Consider the following 21,574-nt stretch of genomic DNA (forward strand, 5'->3'; position numbering starts at 1 on the left):
CGCTTGCCTTCCTTCTCCTTCCCGAGTTCTTGCTTCGGCACTCTTCTTTAATCTCTCCCACCCGAAGCTCCAATCTTCTTCCTCAACGCCCCCCTCCCAATCACTTTCAATCACTCCACTCTCTTATTGCAATGTCCTCACTTTCTCTCGAACCTGCTGTACTAGGAAATGGAGCTTGGCCGATTCGTTTCACGCATACAAGCCCGATCTTTTTCGTTAACGACATGGCCTTACTTCAAGCCTTTCGTTTTGAAATACAGTCGGTAAAGCTCAGTTGGAAGTCGGGGTCCCCTCTCGCCTTTCGTCAAGTTTCCACCCTACTACGCTAATGCCGATGCGTTATCCCATCAAGCCCGAACTGGTATACGTCCTCCTGCATCCCACAGGTGCAGTAGTGTTCACTCGCCTCCTCTTCGGTGAGCTAGTTGAAGTTGTACTCCTGGCCGATCATGATGTTGCGGGTGACAATTTTGACGTGTTGGTCGCAGTCAGGCCGCGTGTGCTCGTGCCAAAAGCCGAACACGTGGCCTAGCCCGTGCACCACGATGCCGAACTTGTCGCAGTTCTTGCCGATGGAGATAACCTGTGCCCCGTTGCCCCGCTTTCCGACGAACGAGCAGCATCTGCAAAGGCAAAATGCAGGTTCGCTCTGTCAATATGCCACCCTGCACAGCGTCAATCTTAAGGTGGCTCAACTTACACAGACAGTATACGGTTGGCGTGGCGAGTTTTGTTGTTCAATCCAGCCAGGAGTAAGAATTTTCTGCGCTATACGGTGGGCCTGTTTCAGTGGATCACTCGCAAGAAACCTTTGGTTAATGGCTTTTATGCTTAACTAGTAGACTCATGGTTAACAATACTGGAATAGATTCGTATACACCCTAGCGTATTGTGTAATTCATGCCAGTGACATTACTTATGACCACCTGCAGCAGATCATTATGATCCACCCGATCATATGGTAGACTTCAATTCTAGAACAACCCGGACAAATTTTTTCGCCAAAAATCACTTACTGGTAACAGCATTGTTGCAACAAAATTCTCGAAGATCATTACCATTGTTGGAAAAATGCCAGGCCTGCCCGGAAAATGCAGCACAGTCACAGCGACAGGTAGAGTGGCCTTTCAGCGCCTTTTCAATACACTCATTGGGTAACTATATACTGTAAGCACACTTGCTTGATACCCCCTAGAGCAATGGTAATAATTTTTTTGATAGTAGGCCGGCATTCGCTAAAATATTTTTCGTCATTTTTCTGAGAAGCGTGATATCCGCTAATCAATTGTAAGTAATTTTGTGCCAATTGTTCATGCAGTGGCTGACGACGATGCGGCATTATGGCTGAATTGGGTACGCACCACAGTTAATAGGGGAACAAGAAGAAGCTTTTGTAATGGGTTGGAGCATTGGATGGCCCACTCCTTACGCTAATCGCATTGTGCGAGAACTGGTTGTTTTTTCGCTGTTCTCAAACGCTTTATAAGTTCTATTAACGCGATTGCTTTCCCGACATCAAGCCTGCCTAAGGCAAGTTTTTCAACAAGTCACAAGCACCTGCGTAGCTCAGTGGTACAATGTTGAGCTGGCACACAGCGGACCTGTGTTCGAGCCCCACTGTGTCATTGATGCTAGGTATTTTTTTTCGCACGATGTGGTTACGGACACCGGCGGTGGTGGACAACTGCACGTGACGCGAGTTGTGATCTCATAACAGCTTTCGCTGTAATAGATTTCGTGTAGCGCATCCAGCGAGTAAGTACTTGCTTATTCTTCATTTCTTGGCTTTGAACAAAGCATTGCATGGCGGATTGACACTTTTGCGCAAATGCAGTGTAGCTGAGTGCATACCGTGGCTTTGCGAGTCACGTCGAGTAAAACGATGCTTGAAGAATAGCGTAGGGTGTGACGTCAAGTCAGAACTCACATAAGAATAGAGAGGTAAGTTTTATCGCAACGAAGTGGACGCCATATACTGTGCGACGACGCACGAAGCGTTTGTTGGCGTATTTCTTTGGGGTTGAGCAACACTTAAATATAGCTTGCCGAGTCATTGAAATGAATGTGTAAAAAATATTGCTTTGCTGTAAGATTGAGTGTCCAATACTGCTATCACAGTTGACTTCACCCGGACTCGAATCCTGAGTAAAATGTTTTTCCGAAGCAGTTTGCATACCTAACATGACGCTGCGGAAGAATACACGAATGCCACCATTATAACTCGTGGCTCGATTCCAGCTCGAATTCTTCTTTTTTGCGTTGCATCCGATGGGGTTTTTCACTCTCCAAAAATGACACTGAAGCCAACACTACATTTTGTACGACAAGGGCCCCTAACACATGTTGTAGGCCGGTGTGCTCAGATTTAGGTGCATGTTAAAGAACCCTGGTGGTCAAAATTTCCAGAGTTCTCCAATACGGCGTCTCTCATAATCACATGGTGGTTTTGGGACGTTAAACCACACATATCCAGCAAGGGCCCCTTACACTGTCGGGTTTCAAAAGTTCCAATGCCTGCATTGCCTCTAGTTGACTGATATGTAATCCGAACTACCTGTGGCACACACCCGCATAATAGGGACGCTGGTAGGCGGGTATGTGCCAGACGTGACTGGGGAGGGTCACCAGAACACCAAATGTGAACTTTGAATTCATGGGCACAGTCACTGGCGCGCGCGACGTCTCGCTATCTCGGCTGTCATCAACGGATGGCTCGTATTATCAATGCCCACGGCCTATAGGTGGCGCGCCGTGCAATCCAAGATGGCAGCGGAGGGCTGACCAACCCGTGAACTCGAACAGGAAAAGGTAGGACGTACGGACGTAGTCCCCGTGCCGCTTTCACAGGTAAACTCTTGACCGTCAAATAAATGTATATTGTACCAAATTACTTTCCCAACCAGTAGGAACTGCTCAATGTTCGCTACCTCATTTCTTGCCGCAGTGCAAAGGGTGGTGGTGTCAGCTTATCGACCGTGTATCAACGATGCTTTGGGTAATCCTGTGCGTGCTACAGAAAACTGATAAACTCGAATTCACGTATGAACTGAACGGTACTCCGAGATAATTTGTGCCGATCCTGCCTGGCCAATTAGCCGCATTAGTAGGCCAATAGCGAGTACAACGCAGTCGCGGCGGCACAGGACCGAATGTTTACCGTAGCGATGGTTTGCAAACACATTACGCCGTCGTCATTACTTGCGCTGTAAGCATCATGCAGCTGCTTGCTCAATGAAGCACCACCATTCAACTTCCCATTAGGTAGCGCTTGTGTCACAGCCTTTATCAGACTCCAACAGCGTGCAATTCACTGCACTCAGATGTTGCAGGTTCCATCAGCACGATCGAAACAAGGATAACGAAACGAATATATGCGTAGGCTTTTCGCAATGTCAAAACTGTGCAAATGTGCTGAATAACAACGTCGTTCCGACAGCACCGGTGAAGTGCAGGAGAAGCTAGCGTGGACTGTAGTCGTAACTGCGTGCCTATTTCATTGCTCCAAAAATTTCGCTTCGCTGGTCGAGCTCGAGCGTATTGGAGGCACGCGGTGTTTTGTAATATTCACTGTAATCAGGATACATGCAAAGCACAAGAAAAACTATATTATGTTTTGATTTGAGCTCGCTCAAGGATATTATACAATAAATACAATCAAAGTCACTTACGAGCATGAAAAAGAAAACACTAGAAAAGCTTATTGCATCACGAATTAAACTCCTCAAAACTTTTAAGAATCCGCCCAGTGTGAGTGGAGTTATAAAGCTTTGTCGCATGCCGCAATTGCATAATCTCTTCTCTAGTCCCGACGAAAGGGCTGGAAATAATCAGGGAGGCATACAGAAATACGCTTACATAAATAGCGGACACTCCCGTAAAGAAGTGTCGGAAAGGAGTTACTGCGCTCCTTTTAGCGCCACGAGTGGTTGGTCAGAGCCGATAATGCCTTCAACACCAATAAAATAACAAAATTTTCTTCTTTACAATGATGGGATTTGAACCTGAACCTTCATGCTCCGAAAGCGAGTGTCTTTTTCACTAGGCTACACACCCATGCTTCCGAGATGGAAATATATGTACAGCACATTTAAACCACATGAATATGCCTCTGTGCAAAACAAATGCAGAAAGACGAGGCTTTCTAGTCATACTATGCAGTTTTCTGTTGTAAGGCATTAAATGTGCTAAGCGGAACAAGATGTAGAGCAGATATAAAAACTTCCACAAGTTATTGAAATTTTTTTCACAAACAATTGATGTCAAACCTGCGTAATCATTGTCCTCCTGAGGAGGTTATTACATGTCTTAAAAAGGAGTAAAGGCGAGGATGGGTGGGTCATCCAATGGTCAGTCAGACCCTTTCTTGGGCCGGAAAAAGGCTCCTGTGGCTACTCTTTATATGGTATATTTCTCTATGAGGGAGCGGTGGCAGGGCAAAGGAACTACCCCGACATGGGACCTTCAGCACGTTTTGTTTCGTCGAATGCGCGGCCTTCTCAGTGTGATCTCGCGCGCACACGTGGGTAAGTAGCGGCCTCGGTAACTTATTTTTTCGGTCACAGATGCACAGATAATTTTTAGCTCACAACCAACAGAACTCACACCAGCGCCGGGTCTTCTGCGACACGAGCTCTTTACGCTATCGCGTTAAAAAACATAAACGCATGATGGGACGCGATGTGCACTCGCTGCTCGTTCGTCGTCGCTGTCACTCTCGGCGCGTTAACAACCATCTACGTCCAGTGGAAAATCCTCGACGTCAAGACGGTTCCTTTGAACATCACTGCTGAAATTAATCTAAGGAGTTCTCTCCGCCAAACGACTTTGATAGCACCAACAACGCGCCATTGCGCAACCTCAACACGGCGTCACTCGCCACGTTTATATGAGAGTGCGTAGAACATTTCGCTTCGATACCAGGGAACAAAGAAATTGCTTGCAGTGTGCTGGCATCTATCAACGAACGTGCAAAACAAGCGGCACAGTGCACACCAAGTTTGGAAGCGCAAATCGTGAGCCTGCGCCACTTTCCGCTTGCAATGAATGTTATAAACTTCATGCACTACAAAAGCACTGACGAATGCTATACGCGGGAAAAACAAGGTGAGTTTCAACTGCAAAGGTTACACAATATTATTTAACTATGCAACGTGGCTGCAGAAAATCACGCGAATCTGATATTTGTACTCTGCGGGCTATATTCGAAAACAAGAGTCGCCACGTATTTTCACGAAAACTTCACCTCTTTAGAGGCTGCTAAACCGGGGGGAACTATGGGGGTCATCGCCCCCACAGGTTGGAAACCAGGGGGGCACTGACAGCTGCTACGACCCCTCCCCCTTCTTTTTTCACCTTAGCAAAAACAAAGATAGGTATTAACGCCCATATATATATATATATATATATATATATATATGCTGACGGCTGGTTATTTTTCCATCCACATTTCTTTCTTCCTTTTTACATTCCATTGGTTCTAATAACTTCCCCTGTACATTCTTTGGCATTACTGCCTGTTAGATCTCATTAATACTGTGTTAAAACACGGAAAAACAAGCCCTTGGCTGCACACTTCTCTCCCTTATATATATATATATATATATATATATATATATATATATATATATATATAGTCGCCCCCCCGATTCAGATATATTTCCGGAGGTCCTGAACCTCTCGCAAGAACGTATCAGATTTATCGTGTCACGGGCTGTCCGGTATATTCACTTATGCACACAACATACAAAGTGGTTTGTGTTCGTTTTTTGCTAGCCCGTCAACACTCAGGCTATAACCGCCTAACGAGAGAGCGTTGGGAGTGTCTGCCTACTGATCATTCTTGAGAGGAAGCTCCCGAATTCCGCTAGTCAGCGCGATAGTCTACGAACATTGCGAATACGCTTCTACGTGCCGCGCTCTCAACGCGAAGAGAGTGTGCGAAAGGTGTCCCTGGAGCAGCCGTATTTTTTCTGTTACACAAGCGTTTTGTAGAGTTACGTGAGAAAGCATCCAAAAGAGTTAGCTGCCAGCCTCGCTTCGCAGAACATTACTATTTGTGGCTATCACATTCATTGCTTCGCACTTGCGATCACACTGACCTTTTTTTTCTCTTCAATACAACCTTGTCTGACACTTCAAGCCACCGCGGTAGCCTAGTGGTTATAGAGCTTGTCTATTGACTCCAAGATTGAGGAATGGACTACCGCCCGTTGTGCCCGATGGAAGTGGGCTGCTCGAGGTCGCTGTGCTCAGATTTAGGATAACGTTAAGAAATATTAAGCGGTTGAAAGTTCTGGAGCTTTGCGTTACGACAAGCTTCCTAATCACATGTTGTTTTGGGACGTGAAAGGAGAAAAATTACTATTATTATTATTATTATTATTATTATTATTATTCCCTTCAATGTGGTATTTTAAGAGAACAAAACCTAACTAAAGTGAACTTGTTTGCAACACTCCGAGCTAACACTGCGAGTATTCAGAGGCCGTTGTCGCTTAAGCGTGATGTACGTACCATTTTCGGCGTGCCAAAGATATATATAGCAGCACGTGCGGAGATAATTGTTCTATACTCGGCCAAAGCATCCCGAAACATTCCAACTGGAAAGAATGTATACGGGATCGTCATACACCACGAAGCAGTAATTTCAGCAGTGGCGTGTTCGACGCGATTCCAATTGGAGGCAAGAATTCCTGCTATGAGGCAAAAGTTAATCGATGGAGGACGTAACTATGAGTGCTTAAGGAGAAGGGGGGCACCGGTGAATGATATACGTGCCCAAAGAAAAGATTATGCTCATCGCTACGACGGGGTATGATTCAGACAGGTTTTAATGTAGTACACGCGTTGAAACCTATTGCCGCAGAGAGTTGGCGAAAGTCCAGTTCGTATAGGTGGCTGGTTGGAAGAGAGGTTGAACGGACGCCCCTCCTCCATGTGGTACGGTTTTAGTACGCAAGGCATAGATGGTATCTGGATAACGAGATTCGAAAAAAAAGCCTAATGGTTGATCAGCAAGTAGGCCCGATCTTATAATTTCTCTAGCACGTATATTTTTGAAACGTGAGCAGCCGTATTGTGCCATTTTACATTGACAAGGCCACAAAAACACCAACGACACTAAATGTTTCAACGATGCCGAAAGATATAGGTTGCAAGTTACAATCGCACACGCAATTATTATTATTAATTATATTATTATTATTATTAATATTATTATTATATTGTTATTGTTGTTGTTGAACAGGCCCAAAATGGGAAGGCAGTGAATCGATCAATCTGCCTCCAAGTGCCTCTTATCAGCGAAGTATGCTGAGCATAAAAGATGAAGAAAACAATAGAGTAATAAAAAGCGGCTGTCGCTGCTAACACCGTCCATGAAATGCGCTCACTGAGAACATTATTAGTGTGCGAGATTGATTAGGATGACTATTTGCATTCGCACATCACTGAGCTACCGCCGCCGCGAATGGCATTGGCAACTACAGTAGTGACAATTCGCGATACCGTGTTAAACTACAACATGTTCGAAAAGCTTTGCATTGCAAGGCTGTTCCTGCCAACGGAAGACTACGAAAATAATACACGTCAAGGGCCATTTACCTGCCGATGCTGCATACACAGACAGTTATCGTATATATTCCTGTCATATGCACATTAGTTTAGGCAGCATTTCTCCAGTTTCTTCGAGTTTGGGAAGAATAATGTTAGTACGAAAGCCGCGCAAGAGGTAACAAGTTTCCCGACACGCTAGAAGTCTGAGACAGCAGGTAACCTATATACGAGACTAGTACAATCGCCTCCAAAAGGTCCAGTGTGCACATTTTCTTTCTTTACTTCCTTTACTTGCCTTGTTCATACAATTGTGTTCTAGCAGAGGCTCCATAATCTTTCCTGTTGAAATTCATAATCTTTGCTTTCAGAATGTTAGAATGCTAGTCTGCAGGAATGCTAAAAATATTAGCCCCGTATCTGCATGTTTTATTGCAAATGTTGTTGAAAGACCATAGTCTTGTGTGTGGAGGGAGTGAACAAAACATTGATGTTATGCGCGAAAAAATCGGTTAATTGTATTCTAGAAGCGCTGCGTTAGAGAGTCTTTATCCATGCAGCGAAAGCTAACGAGGGCATCGAGGCACGTTAGACACGAGCGCCATCTGTCAGTTATCTTTGAAAACGAAGGAAGGCGTGAGCGCCCGCGGAGAAACATGCGCGCCTGTCTCGGGAGTGATAAGGAGTTGAATGCAAAGCTACGGGCAGGGGCTACCACCGCATCGTCTTAGCATAGCATCAGAGACATTTGACTTTTTGTGCACCACGTTGCACTGTACGCTACGGTCCTTATAATTACTTGTGTGTACCTTCTCTAGAATAAAGGCGTACATACAAAACATCGACGTGTTGTTATTGTGCCTCAGATATGCGCAATAATTGTTTTTAATTGACAAATACACAAGTATGAACGGTGAAACTTGTGCAATATTGGTGGATGCGTCAGATGGACTTCGCCGTTTGAGGTTACATTTGGTGCCTTAAGGGGGATCGATACCGTGGACAAGCATACAAATATACGGACAGACAGACCAACAGCTGTTCTGTCTTTCTAGTCTTTACTTCTTGAATTTTCTAGTTCTCTGTGGTTTCCCTTTTCATTTTTCATCATAGCTTCTCTCACAATAGCTACCTTTAATTGTCACGGTATCACCATAGCGTCAAAACAGGCCGAGGTTATTCTTTTTGCTCGGTCTCACAAGATAGATATTCTCGTTTTGCAGGAAACTTTCGTGTCTAGCATGGGTCAGATTAAGAACTTCTATAGAACGTTTGGCACCAAACCCTATTGGAATTATGGCAGCGCACATTGCCGGGGAGTCGCTGTCATTTTATTGCAACGATTTATCAGTTCTGTGCTACGCTACGCCAGGGATGCGAATGGCCGTGTTCTTTCAATGGATTTTGATTCTGACTTTAGAATCGTGAATGTTGACGCTCTATGGAAGTGTCGGCAACAAAAAGATTTCTTCAATCTTTCAGATTTCTAACTATAGTTAGCTCATCGCGTGTCATTCTAGTGGGCGATTTCAATTGGGTTTTAGAAAACACGAATCGTGTTTCCTTCATAAAAACTGCAAAGTTATGAAATAGAAAGGGTCAGCAGGAGTTGTGGGAGCTTGTTAACGAGCTGGCACTAGTCAATGCTTGGCAGTCGTTTCACGCCTTCCAATCAGGAATAACTTGGACGGAGAGAGGGAGCCGATCGAAGATCGATCGCCTTTATGTCTCGCCCTCACTTGCTCCTAGCATGCACTCTAGCTGGCTGTGTTCTTCCGCTTTGAGCGACCATAGCTTCCTTGTCTTGAGATTCGCCGACTACAGTTTACTGCCATGGGGCAAGATACCGTGGCGTTTAAACCCGCGGCTCTTTAAAGAGAAGGACGCTACAAAAGATAAAGCCGGGCTTCTCATCAGCTAGCTTCTTGGCGATCAGGGTTTAGGTGGTAACGAATGAGATGCTGTGAAGGCCGGAGATGCGGAGCGCTTCCGGGAATGGGGCAAGAGGCGGCCGCGGGAGGAACGCGCCGGTATCAAAGTGGCTTCTGACGCAATTCTCCTGCTCTCAAAGCCGTTCTCCATTGGCCCGGGAGTAACCACGGCTCTTCAATTGCGCTAAAAATATTGAGTCCTGCTCCAGCGACGCTGGGGCCCGTTGCGAGGCACAGCACGCGCAGAGCAGTGGGAAATGGATGCTTGGTGTAGTAGAAATGTTCTTCGTAGACATTTAGCTAGGAATAGTTCAGCTATATCTTCCTTTGTTAATCCAAGCCCAGGCAGTTTAGTGAAAACGCAGGACGAAATATTAAAGGTGGCAAGGCAGTTCTACAAGAACCATTACGCCGAACGACCTCCCACTCCATAGTCGTTTCCTTACACTAAGATTTACGAGGATTTTGATATTTGTGATACTCCTCTCGTCGAAGTGGACGTGCTTGCAGCTCTTAAATCCATTAAGCTTAATCGTAGCCTAGGTTCAGATGGTTTGACAGTCGAGTTTTACGTCAAATGTTTGAAGGTTTTTTTTGGGGGGGGAGGCTTTTACCACATTGGCAAACAGGCTTCTCCGTGAGGGGACTCTGTCAGCCACTAAAGGGAGTGGCGGATCACCCTTCTGTACAAAGATGAGATGAGACGCATTGACCTGAGTGCCTGGCGACCCGTCACTCTTCTAAACTGTGACTACAACCTCATAGCTAAGTGTCTGTCCGTTCGACTCACTCCAGTACTTAGTACTGTTTTGGGCCCGTACGAGTAGTGCTGTGTCCAAGGTCGATCGTGTCAACTTCATGATTTTGCTACTGGAGATCTTATACAATGGTTGAATTCACGCAACTTTCGTGGAATTCTTTTTTCTTTCGATGAAGAGAAGGCGTTTTATATTATCAGTCATAAGTACCTATTTAAAGTTTTAAAGCAGGACGGCTTCAGTGCCAAGTTCGTTATCATTCGTCCTAGTTCTGCTGTTGTTCATTTTCGTCCTAGTTTTGCTGTTGTCATACAAGATCGCGTCTCGGAGCCTTTCGGCGTGTGCCGTGGAGTCAGGTAGGGTGATCCACTTTCGCCTGCTCTCTACGTGCTCGCATTTGAGCCGGTCTTGTAGAGGCTTTCTAAAGACAGCAGCGTGAGTATATTTCCCCTTCCACCAGGTTCCCCTCCCCGGTGGCAATGTTCGCCTATATGCAGATGACCTCTCCATTGTCGTCCCAGACGAGGCAGCTGTTTGCACCATCTTGCATATTATGAAGGAGTACTGCATGGCGAGCGGCGCCAGGATAAATAAATCGAAGAGCGCAGTCATTTATTTGAGCTGTGCTCCCTCCAGCCCACGCCCTGTTAATGGCCTCCCCATAAAAGAGCACCTGCGCATATTGGGTTTCCATTTCGAACCGAATAGCCTGACTACCGAAAACTGGCGGTTAGCTAAGAAAAGGCTGACAGACAAGATTCGGGAACTTGGTGCCTTGTCTTGTCTACTTACACCTAGGGCAACGATAATTCTCATGTATGTAGGTTCAGTTGTGTCGGTTAGGCTCCATACCAGGATTCTCCTGGAAAAAAACTTTTCGTTTTTTTTTGGCGAGTCGTACATTGGCGTAGTTGCCACGCCCCATGCTCAAGTTGCGCAGGGATGAAGGAGGACTCAGTATTCCTGACCACTGCGCTGTGACCACGGCGCTACACGTTAGGTGTACACGGGTAGCTCTCGATTCGGATATGCTCCTCACTCGAAGCTTTGCGTTGTATTTCCTGAGTACGCGGCTGAGACTGTTCTCGCCTGGGGCATTTTCGAATTCAGTGCCTCGGACAGGAATGCCTTCTGCCTTCTATGCAGGGGCCACTTCTACTTTGGCCAGTCTCCAAGAGGTCGACCCCGAGATAGATTTAGCTGAACACCGCGAGCTAGTCGATAGACTCAACCCAGAGTTACCTGCATGCTGTAGAGAATATGACCTGTCCAACGGTAGTCCTAACTGGCAGTTCATTACTTCCAGTTTTCGGGATGCCAAGCGCGCTACATTCATGCACTGCCTGGCCAGAGATCGCCTGCCCAACACGTTCTGGCCCCTCACCATGAGCGCTACACGAAGAATGTGTCCCATTTGCGGAATCAGGGAGGACATAGTTCACATTTTCTCTCAGTTTGCACTACCAGCCTCCTTCCATCGAAGGATAGCTAGTTTGCTTGGTCACCCCGGTGTTCCTTACGACACCGCTCGGTTTTCGCATCCCCTGTCGAAAAGAGCGGTTAAGCAGTACGTGCTTCTGCTGGTCGAGTGCTCCTACCAAGTGTAAATGGCACGGTGCTGTGCCGTCTTCGATGGGAGACGATCTGGGCTTCACGAAGTACTTGCAAAAGTACGGAAGAAGGTGTGGTTCGTCCTCCATCAAGAGTGGCAGCGCCTAGGTGCAAAGAAGTCCGACGAAACGTGGCACCGTCCGGCAGTTATTTTCAGTGAATTGGGAGGGCAGAGTACCATCAATTTTTAATGATGGCGCTCCTTACAGTTCCACGACTCGGCCTAGAGAGCCAATCGCCCCTGAGTTTAGCCCGTGTTGTTATTTGCCTGTTTTTTGCATGTGCTACGGTAATTTTGTCGCCTTGTCGGGCTTTACCCGCAAGGTCCGTGTTGGCCCCTTCTCCGTGCTCGACGACTCTACCCACAGAGGCGGAGGGTGGCTCCCTTCCTCATGAAGGGCTGAGCCGGCTTTTAGTCGTGCTGCTCAATCAGGGTACGTTGGGTTTGCGTGCAGCGTCATTCGCATATGCACCAAACAGTAGTCCTGTAGTCCCCAAGGGACGAATTGTGTGTCGCTGGACCCTAGCGGCCAGGAGACGAGTAGTGACTGCAGCGTGCCCCACACGCTGCATTAGCCCACCTTGACATGGTATGTCCGCTTTGTGTGTCATGATTGAATTACTGCACCGAAGGGAAGCCCTTATGTGGAGTCTCCCTGGATTATACGCCGGGAGGCAGGCCGCGCCTGTTCTGCGCATGGTGCAAAGCGGTGGGCCCCTTGCCAGGGTATGACCGTCCGCCTGAAACAAAAACTTCCCCCTCACATGACCCTTGGGGGGAGGACATGCCGGGACAGACGTATGGATGATGATGGGTTGATGAGTTACGTGAGACTCTGAGACAAAGCGCCTCCGGGAGCCGCCTCTCTTTTCTATCTGACAACGGCCTGTGCAGACAGACCGACAGAAAGACGAACAGACAGACTAAAATTTTGGCGTCGATGTTCCCTAAGAAATACTATCGTCTTTAAAAGTTGCGTTTCTAAAGTGTGCTTTAAGCAAGATGCTTCACAAAGCAAACATGGACGTGAAGAGCACAACGAATGCGCGCGACCTTGTGCTCTCATCAATGTTTGTTTTGCGCAGCACCTTGCCTAATAATGTACGACCGATTCACCCAACAACATTCATTATTGAAATCACGCTTCTTCATTTAAAAAACAGTGGCTTCTTCTTCTACGAGAGCCACCATTAAAGAAGAAATAAGAGCTTCACGTACAAAAACTACAATATGATTACAAGACATGCCTTAGTAGGTGACTCCGGATTAAGGTTCGAATAAATTTCTATCCCGTCAGGTTATTGAAGCTGCACCTAATCGTAACCACACAGAAGTTCTTTGAATTTCATTCTTACCAAATACTTGAATTTTAATATCATCAGTAGCTGCGGCCGGAAGTCAAAGCCGTACCGTCGAAGTTAGAAGAGCGACACCTACAGTTCTAAGTTACTACCGCGCTTTTCTCAGTAAAAAAGCACTGCATGTGCCAAACTCTTGTAGTTGTAGTGGTGGCTCTGCAAAAAGAGCGCAGTTATGAATGCGAAGCATTTTTTGCATACTGGAAACACGTTTTCATCTATCTATCTATCTATCTATCTATCTATCTATCTATTTATCTATCTATCTATCTATCTATCTATATATCTATCTATCTAACCGCCTAAGTCTGGGTGCTTTCGTGGTCATCTCCTTACTGTAGCGTGAACGAAACTTAGTATGGGAGGGTAAAATGGTTTGTCGAACATCATGCGCTCATCAATACATGAATAATCTCACAATCCCGTCGCTTACGTCGTCAAACACTTCCCGTCAAACAGTGACGCATACCCGCCCGCGGGTATGTACCTCTTGTGGACGGGTACGTGCCACCGGCGATTGAGATTTAGTGTTTAACCAGAAATTACATGAACACACATGGGCAATTTTAACGCGTGAGCGTTAAGAAAAAAGCTGACATCGTCAGCGGTGACCCGACGGGTGCAAAGAATAACTGTCAAGGTCCCCGCAGGTATCGAACCCAAGAATTCTGCGTGGCAATCAAGCATTTTATCACAGAGTCATGCCAGGTCTCGGAACTAGTTTTCAAATCAACCCTAACGTTCATAAAACGTCTATTGTTTTGGCAGTGCTGGCCATACAAATATATAAACATTACATATGTACTTCAAAGGTTCAGCCGTCACGTCATTTTAAGGACAATTGTAGTTAGGTGCAATGCGCTGAAGTTGGTTTATGTAGCAGTGTCTAAGGCTACCATCCTCGCGGGCTCTCTGCAGCCCTTGATATGCGCTTATGGCTTCTGGTGTTGCAAATACTCATGTTCCTGTTGTCATCGTGGTGCAAGTGCAAACAACTGGTTACATAAGTACCTGTAACTATTCAACATATCGCCTCGCCACGGTATTCTAGTGGCTAAGGTACTCGACTTCTGACCCGCATTTTGCGCGATCAAATCCCGGCTTCGGCGGTTGCATTTCCGATGGAGGCGGAAGTGTTGTCGGCCCGTGCGCTCAGATTTGGATGCACGTAAAGAACCCCAGGTGGTCAAAATTTCTGGAGCCCTCCACTATGGCGTCTCTCATAATCATATGGTGGTTTTGAGACGTTAAACTCCACATATCAATCAATCAACTGTTCAACATATGTGTAAGCATTCAACGTTTGTACATATGTTTAGCGTGATTTTATTACGTGTCGCTCAATAAAAATGTACAAAACGTCACCTTCCCTCCGCATGCATCGCAGAACCTCTTTTCCCAAGGTACGTGGGATCCGCGAAATTATTTCTTTCTAATTTTCAGGAACTTGGCTCAGCCAATCCCCTCTAGATCATTTCAGGCCTGCTGACTGTTTCTGTCGCGGGCTCTGACGTTCCTCCGTTTAGTCGGGTGTGTTTCACTGCGCAGCCGTGCCTACGCTTGCTCTCGTCGCTCGACAGGAATGGATTGCCAAGCCTGACAAACGTTTTCTTTGCGTGCTGGTGTGCTTGTTGGTGATTTGAGAAGACCATGTGTTTCTGTGTGAAATGCAGCATGGATATGTAACATGCGCTTTGTGGACTGGATATTCGCAATCTAAATGGCTGCAAACCTTAATGGTTTGACGATGCTGCGTGGAAAATTGTTGCGGCAAAAGGACTGAGGTTGCGAGTGTTCTTATTTTCTTAGGACAATCGAAGAATGAAAAGGGATCGTGTAGTTTGTCAAGCTTACATACACATCCTTTTTCTGCTCGATCCGAAGGTACGCTTGTGCGTACTACATATTTCTAAGTCGTTACTATGACACCATCTCCACCACGTTCTGTGCTGGCTCTAAAATAAAGAGGGCAAATGTGCTTCTGGTTTGTTAGCGTAAGCCCTGGCATTAAAATAGTAAATGCGCGTGGCAGTACACTTTGAGAACAGGCGTTTTTCCTTCATTAGTCAGTAAACATTTTGCTATTGCCGATAAGCGAAGTGGACTTCTTGTATTTCGACTGTTTACTTGGTTGGGAAAAATGGAAGAAATGCTGTTGCATTGCTTAGTGCATTGATTGTGTGCATAATATTATGAAGTGTTTGTGGCAGAGTGCAAATACGGAATAGAAGTTTGGACTTTGGAAAAAGATCTCTCGGCAGCTTTGTCCGGTGGGGCCTCGCCATCTCAGCCTTGTGTTCAATAAACCACCACACCGCTACTCTAGACCAAACACAGTGGTAACAGCCTACGACGGGACCGTTACCCTCGAGACTTCGCCGGAGTCATCGCCTAGCCAGCCTGCCCTTTCGTTTGCCTATCATGCCTAACGAAGCAGAAGCTCGGGAACAATTGACCTTACCGGAAACCTTTTCCGGGAAGGCCAACGATGACGTGGACGCATGGCTCTAGCACTACAAGTGGGTAAGCCAATACAACAAGTGGGATGCTGCCTCCCAGCTGTCTCGTGTGGTTTTTACTTTACTGACGTTGCAGTCGTATGGTACGAGAACCATGAGGAGAAACTGATGACGGGGGAACGTTTTGTTGCTGAGATAACTGTAGTATTATGCGGTAGACGCGCCACGGAAAACACAATGCGCGGCGTGGAAGCGCCGGCCGACAAGAAGAACACGGCAGCCGGTAGACAAGCATGGACTACAGTAACGGTGGGACAGCTTGCACGGGTGCTGAGTCGACAGCACGAGGAAGAAGGCTGGATGTCCACCTTATCACCTGATACTTGTGGATTGCAGATCCTTGTCCCCAAAATGTAGTATCGTGCGGCGGACGATACTACAATAACGAAGTGTTTTAGTAACACAGCTGCGCAAAAGAAGCTTGCTGAGCAGACTCTTGCACATAGGGCTCAGTTGCCCGGTGAGACCTGTACATTGTACACAGAAGAGATTTTGAGGCTCTGAAGGCAAACAGATTCCAGCATGTCTGAAGAAGACAAGGTCGCACATATATTGAAAGGTATTCCTGAGGATGTATATAGCTTTCTTATAACGAAAGAAAGTCTGACTTCCGTGTCGGATATCATTAGACACTTTCGGACATTGGAGACATTGAAGCAGCGCAGAATAACGCCAAATTTTGCCCGTCTGGCCAGTGTCACCACGGTGGCCAGCGCAGAAACTGTACCACCTGTTGACTAGCTATAACCATCTGTCAGATCGTTACAATGGCTTTGGTGCACACTGGAGCCACCGTGTCGATCATGAGTGCTGCGTTCAAAACTCGTTTGAGACGGAAAGTCATGTTTTTGTGGGAGAAAGCGATAATAATCAGTGGGGTTGGGTTGCAACTCGCTGTATCCGATTGGTATTTGTACCGCGGCAGTGTCACTGAGTGAGCAAGTGTTTGTGACAGAATCCATGGTTCTTCCACGGAGCACACATGACATCATTCTGGGCATCGATTTCCTGCGATTGTGTGGGGCCACTGTAGATTGTCGAAATGGCGAGGTTATCCTAAGTGACGTTGTTCCTCATAAACTTATTGTGAATTCGGGCAAATAAAACCGTGCTCTCTGATGATATGAAGATACCATTGTCCCGGCCTTCTGTGCTGTATGCGTTTCAGTAGTTTATTCGCATATTACCAACAATACCAGGTTCGACGCACTAGTGCAGCCTTTCCATCTAAGTTGTATAAAGAAGAACACGTGGTACCCCACAGCATCGTTTCAGTGAGGGAATGTTATTCGGAACTTAGGGCAATAAATGGTTCAAATGAACAGGGGCTGCTACCAGGAGGACTTAAGCTGGCCTCGTTTAGAAAATACTCGCCGACAACAGTAGCGGTCCTTAGTGACGTTCGACTTGATGACCAAATGACCACCTGCTCAGGCAGTTTCAAAATTTTACCTATGGCTAATAAGTCACTGCCTGCCTACAAGCGCAGTATGCTTGTGGACGTTCTGTTAAAGTACTTGCAAGTTTTTGATTTCTCGCAGAGTAACCATACACCTTCGATTACTCCACGCCATACATGCAACAGGATAAATAAAAAAATGGCACAGACAATCCGTCAAAAACTGTACCGAATATCGCCGTCCGAGCGCTAGATAATAGACGATCAAGTGCGTGAACTCCTCCAGAAGGGCATCATTCAAGAATCATCGAACCCTTGGGCAGCTCCTGTGATTCTTGTGAAAAAGAAACACGGTACCTGGGGATATTGTGTCGACTATCGTCGTTCGAACTCCATCACGAAGAAAGATGCTTATCCTCTTCCACGAATTTATGACGCCTTGGACTGTCTCCATTCGGCGTCCTAGTTTTCGTCTACTGATTTACGTTCAGGCTACTGGCAGATCGCTCTCCATCTAGTGGACAAAGACTGTTTTCATAACTCCGGACGGACTTTATGAATTCAAGGTGATGCCGTTATGTAATGCTCCTGCCACATTCGAAAGGTTCTTGGATATGATTCTGCGTGGCCTAAAATGGAACGTCTGTATATGCTACCTAGATGGCATCGTGATGTTCGGGCGCACAATTCGTGATCACAACGAACGCGTGGAAATTGTTCTGAAACGCATTAGAAAAGCTGGCCTTGTTCTAATTCGAAGAAGTGTCATTTCGGCGAGCGACAAGCCTTGGAACTTAGGCACCTCGTGAACAGAGATGGTATATAAGGCAGCAGTTGTGAAGGCGTGCAAACACCCTCGCTCAACAAAAGAGCTTCATAGCTTCCTAGGCCTGTGCTCGTACTTTCGCCGATTTATTCCCGCATTCGCCGACGTTGCCTTCCTCCTGACCAGCCTCAAGGTGCTAGTTTTGAATGGACACAAGACTGTGACATGTCCTTCAACCAACTCAAGTTCTTACGTCACATCCTATACTCCGACACGTTGACCCTTCTGCACCGACCGAAGTTCATACTGATGCCAGCGGCAATGGCAAAGGGGCAGTTGTAGTACAACGCTGCAATAGAAAGGAACATGTCATTGCATAAGCCAGTAGAAGGCTAAGTGAACCGGAACGAAATTACACAGTGACTGAGCAAGAATGTTTGGCACTCGTCTTCACTGTACAGCGATTGCGTTCATACCTGTACGGTCGTTCCTTCCAAGTGGTCACAGACCATCATACCTTTTGCTGGCTTGTAAGCCTTCGAGACCCATCTGGCCGCCTTGCACTCTGGGCTCTCCACTTACAAGAGTATGACTTCACAGTATTATACAAGAGCGACAGTAAGCACACTGACGCTGACTGCCTTTCACGGATGCCACTTACTACAACACTTTGCGGTGCCGACAATCAAATTTCCCCTTATAGATTGACCACACATTGAATCACGCTCATCGTTTGACTTTTTCGTAGAATAAATTCCTCACAGTTAATCTTAAAACACTTTCAAGCATGAAACAATACTTAAACCAGCGCTTTTTTTGTGCAAAAGGCAAAACGAAAATTCAGAATGAAGCTGGTAAGCATGCAAAACCTGCCGCGAACCCTTGTTCTTTTAACAGGACACGATGGTGGCATTGGATTCACAGCCTCCTGTACACGCCCTCGCTCGGGCCAATCGAGTCACTTCGTTCTGTGATCTTGATGCTCCGAGTGGACTGTCTGAAGCGGCAATATCGTGCTGCAGCCTTGGATTACGCCTCTGAAACAGTGCTACCATCTGGGACAACTGGACTTTCCATGTGAGTCACAAGGTCCTCACTCTTCTTCTTTCCCACGTTAAATTTTGCGCATCACTGTGCTCCCTGCTTTCTCGGCGGTCTTCTCGGTCGACTGCGTGTTGCGTGAGCGTTATCTTAAGCGCGTGCGTGGAGCGGATCGAATGCGATTGCGATGTTTTTTTTTATTGAGATAGCATATATATGGACACTCTCGGTTGGATTTTGCCGCCGGCGTAGGCGTCGGCATCGATGTCATGCACCGTAGATGTATACGTATCTGAATAATGAAAACGAAAGAAAAAAACACTCTGGTGCGCACAATCAAACGTGGAACTTCTGCGTCGTAACAGCGAAGCGTTAACCACTGAGCCACACTTGAGCCAGTTGTTTACCTGTTTAAACGGCAAGCTATTCATATCAACCACTTATCGCTGTTCACGAGCATTTCGGGGGAATTGTGTTTTCAACATTACCAGCAAGATGGCGCAATGAGCGCGCGTCGCCCCATCACGCGGTGGGCCCGCTCTAATCTCCTACGCGTACTCTGGCAGGCTCATGGCGCGTTCACACTTGGCCTCGAAGAGAGTGAAACCGGCGAAACTCTCCGGAAACTGGATCGTTTCGCCACCCAAGCGGCCGGAAAACCACGCCACTCGGCCGGCGCGCAAGAATCGCTCCGAGACCAATTTTCCCGCCACGCGAAACCGGATCCGGATTCCGCTTCGCAGCCTTGGCTGCGCTAGATCAAACCACGTCACCTAACCAGCCGGCCGCAGATTCAACATGGTGGCACAGGCGTCGGCGTTGGCTCGCATCGGCTCAAACCGCAAACTATCCGTGCAGCATGATGAAGCTTGATGGCCTTAACAAGGACGCGATCATTGAGACCCCGATTTGGATTACGATCGCCGAGAACTCTGGAAGTACACGGTGCAGTGGCAGCGAGTCGGCATGCCCCAACATTTCTCGATGTTGTGTACAGCTGGTTGAAACCGTGCAAACACGGCCGGTGCATTCGCTCGTGTCGTTTCTGCGGGCGTATCTCCCGAAACAACATTTGAAAAGGTACGAGCTGTTGCTTTTCACTACTTCGTGTTCATAACTAGAATACGAACTTTAGTTTTCGGATAGCAGACAAAATCAAAATAATTGTCAAGGTAGCGACGGCAGCGATGGCAGGATGGGGCAGAACGAATGTGAACATTGACGTGTGCGCTCGTGGATTGCCGTCCGCTCTGGCGTTTTCGTTTTCTCTTCACTTCCCAAGTGTGAACGCGGCCTCAGAGAAAGCGAGTGATGCTCTCTCGCGCACTATTATCTCGTCGTGGCGAGGAGGGGAGGATCGTACGCCTTGGATAGCCTCTGGCCTTACCTGGAACAATTCTGCTATAGTTACCGGGCGCACAAAGGTCACTGCAATCATTGCAGTCACCGTTTGCGAAAAGCGCTCGCTTTTCATACACAGCAAAGAAACAAATGGGACGCTCATTCGCGTGCATCCGTACCTGTGAGTACGTTTCGTGCGTCATTTTATGCGTGAGAAACGCGGGGAACGTTTCGATTTGCTTTTCATTCTGCGCATGACCTTTCAATTTGTTGCTATTGCGTCCATTGCTTCGCCTTTGCGGCAAAGCTGTGACTTTTTTCTCTTCTCAACCCTTTTCTTTTCCTCTTCACTCGTATGCCCACTACCCCATGCCCTGTGCCGACCTGTTGAGGTGTCATCTCAATGATAGACAGTAATGAGCGACACTTATCTCTTGTTTTCCTTATCATAATCACTTAGAGAAAATGATTTACGTCACGGTGGCAGCAAGCAGCCCTGAAATTATTTTTTAGGAAGGCGTTGGTTCAGCGCTCAGCCTCGTATCCTGCATTGCAAGGGGTGGCAGAGAGAAGTGAGAGTTACAAGGAGGAAAAGGAGGTAAGGGGGTTGGGAGAGGGCGAAAAAGAGCATAGTTATGTATAGTGACAAGGAGTGGAAGTGATAAGTCAGGGATATATATATATGTCTTGAGAAGTATATAAGAGCCGTAAGTTCGTGTGAATATCACGTAAAAAGTTGCATAATTTTTCTGTGTCTGTCCTGTCGAACTGCTATACGACATAATTTGTCCAACGTATGGGATTCATAGCTTTGGTAACTTGGAAAGCAAATTGTGCTCCTAATGAAATACCCATTCGGTTTTATGGTATTTCAGGAGGGTCTATTTAGGTGGCGAGTAAGCCGGGCTCTCTCCGAATGCGAGAGGTGTTCTGTGATTTACCCGCAAAGGTTCTCAAGCGGTTCTGGCACTCGACAGCTCGCCATAAGGTCGCGGGATTGAGTTTTGGCCACGGTGTCCACATTTCGATTGACGCAAAATTCTAGACACCCGTTTGAGTGTATGCCGTGTAGCATTATTACAGGGCTTAGCGTACACACACACATGCCCGTGTGTGTGCCTGTGTGTTTTGTGCGTGCGTATGTGTGTTTCCATTGTTTGCTAACTCAACTAGGTCGGTTTAGATGCTTACAAGCCTTGAAAAATGACTTTCGTGGTTTTAATATTATCAAGAGTTCAACGTTCCACAACCAAGATATGATTATGAGAGACGCCGTATAGTGTAAGGCTAGAGAAATT

At 46.7% G+C, this 21,574-nt stretch overlaps 1 pseudogene; it reads right to left on the reverse strand.

Annotated features, from left to right (window-relative positions):
- Positions 1–325: 325 nt before the first annotated feature.
- Positions 326–21,574, reverse strand: part of LOC142775447 (bone morphogenetic protein 1-like) — a 46,277-nt pseudogene continuing 25,028 nt past the window's right edge.

This window comes from Rhipicephalus microplus, chromosome X (genome assembly GCF_043290135.1).
Source record: "Rhipicephalus microplus isolate Deutch F79 chromosome X, USDA_Rmic, whole genome shotgun sequence".
Lineage (NCBI taxonomy): Eukaryota > Metazoa > Arthropoda > Arachnida > Ixodida > Ixodidae > Rhipicephalus > Rhipicephalus microplus.